Here is a 2,240-nt window from a genome sequence, read left to right as displayed (position 1 = left end):
GCTTCTCCGATCCTTTGGGTATTTCATCCTTTAAATTTCCCTCTTTTAAAACTCCTTGTTGCGCCTCCTTTATTTGAGTAGTAAGGTTATTATGAATCATTATATTCATAGATTTTACTCGAATGGGTTCTCTGTCCTTCCTGCTCAAGGCATCAGCTACCACATTTGCCTTCCCCGGGTGGTAACGAATCTCAAAGTCGTAATCATTCAACAATTCAATCCACCTACGCTGCCTCATATTCAGTTGTTTCTGATTAAATATGTGTTGAAGACTTTTGTGGTCGGTATATATAATACTTTTGACCCCATATAAGTAGTGCCTCCAAGTCTTTAATGCAAAAACAACCGCGCCTAATTCCAAATCATGCGTCGTATAATTTTGTTCGTGAATCTTCAATTGTCTAGACGCATAAGCAATCACCTTCGTTCGTTGCATTAATACACAACCGAGACCTTGCTTTGATGCGTCACAATAAATCACAAAATCATCATTCCCTTCAGGCAATGACAATATAGGTGACGTAGTTAGCTTTTTCTTCAATAACTGAAACGCTTTCTCTTGTTCATCATTCCATTCAAATTTCTTCCCTTTATGCGTTAATGCAGTCAAGGGTTTTGCTATTCTGGAAAAATCTTGGATGAACCTTCTGTAGTAACCAGCTAGTCCTAAAAACTGGCGTATGTGTTTCGGAGTTTTCGGGATTTCCCACTTTTCAACAGTTTCTATCTTTGCCGGATCCACCTTAATACCTTCTTTGTTCACTATGTGACCGAGGAATTGAACTTCTTCCAACCAAAATGCACACTTTGAAAACTTAGCGTACAATTCTTCCTTCCTCAATACTTCTAACACCTTTCTCAAATGTTCACCGTGTTCTTGGTCATTCTTTGAGTAAATAAGTATGTCATCAATGAAAACAATGACAAACTTGTCAAGGTATGGTCCACACACTCGGTTCATAAGGTCCATGAACACAGCTGGTGCATTAGTTAAACCAAACGGCATGACCATAAACTCGTAATGACCGTAACGTGTTCTGAAAGCAGTCTTTGGAATATCATCTTCTTTCACCCGCATTTGATGATACCCGGAACGTAAGTCAATCTTTGAATAAACAGACGAGCCTTGTAGTTGATCAAATAAGTCGTCGATTCTCGGTAGTGGGTAGCGGTTCTTGATGGTAAGTTTGTTCAACTCTCGGTAGTCGATACACAACCTGAATGTACCATCTTTCTTCTTGACAAACAAAACAGGAGCTCCCCACGGTGATGTGCTTGGTCGAATGAAACCACGCTCTAAAAGTTCTTGTAATTGGCTTTGCAGTTCTTTCATCTCGCTGGGTGCGAGTCTGTAAGGAGCACGAGCTATTGGTGCAGCTCCTGGTACAAGATCTATTTGAAATTCAACGGATCGATGTGGGGGTAATCCCGGTAATTCTTTTAGAAATACATCGGGAAATTCTTTTGTGACGGGAACATCATTGATGCTCTTTTCTTCAGTTTGTACTTTCTCGACGTGTGCTAGAACAGCATAGCAACCTTTTCTTATTAGTTTTTGTGCCTTCAAATTACTAATAAGATGTAGCTTCGTGTTGCCCTTTTCTCCGTACACCATTAAGGGTTTTCCTTTTTCTCGTATAATGCGAATTGCATTTTTGTAACAAACGATCTCTGCTTTCACTTCTTTCAACCAGTCCATACCGATTATCACATCAAAACTCCCTAACTCTACTGGTATCAAATCAATCTTAAATGTTTCGCTAACCAGTTTAATTTCTCGATTCCGACATATATTATCTGCTGAAATTAATTTACCATTTGCTAATTCGAGTAAAAATTTACTATCCAAAGGCGTCAATGGACAACTTAATTTAGCACAAAAATCTCTACTCATATAGCTTCTATCCGCACCCAAATTAAATAAAACGTAAGCAGATTTATTGTCAATAAGAAACGTACCCGTAACAAGCTCCGGGTCTTCCTGTGCCTCTGCCGCATTAATATTGAAAACTCTTCCGCGGCCTTGTCCATTCGTGTTCTCCTGGTTCGGGAAATTTCTAATAATGTGGCCCGGTTTTCCACATTTATAACAAACTACATTGGCATAACTTGCTCCGACACTACTTGCTACGCCATTACTCGTTCCGACACCATTTGTTCCTTTCGTTCTATTAACCCCTGGTCCGTAGACCTCACACTTCGCCGCGCTATGACCATTTCTTTTACACTTGTTGCAAAAT

Source organism: Rutidosis leptorrhynchoides, chromosome 9 (genome assembly GCF_046630445.1).
Source record: "Rutidosis leptorrhynchoides isolate AG116_Rl617_1_P2 chromosome 9, CSIRO_AGI_Rlap_v1, whole genome shotgun sequence".
In the NCBI taxonomy this organism is placed as follows: domain Eukaryota; kingdom Viridiplantae; phylum Streptophyta; class Magnoliopsida; order Asterales; family Asteraceae; genus Rutidosis; species Rutidosis leptorrhynchoides.
The sequence above is the reverse complement of the archived record's forward strand: the minus strand, read 5'-3'. Positions refer to the sequence as shown.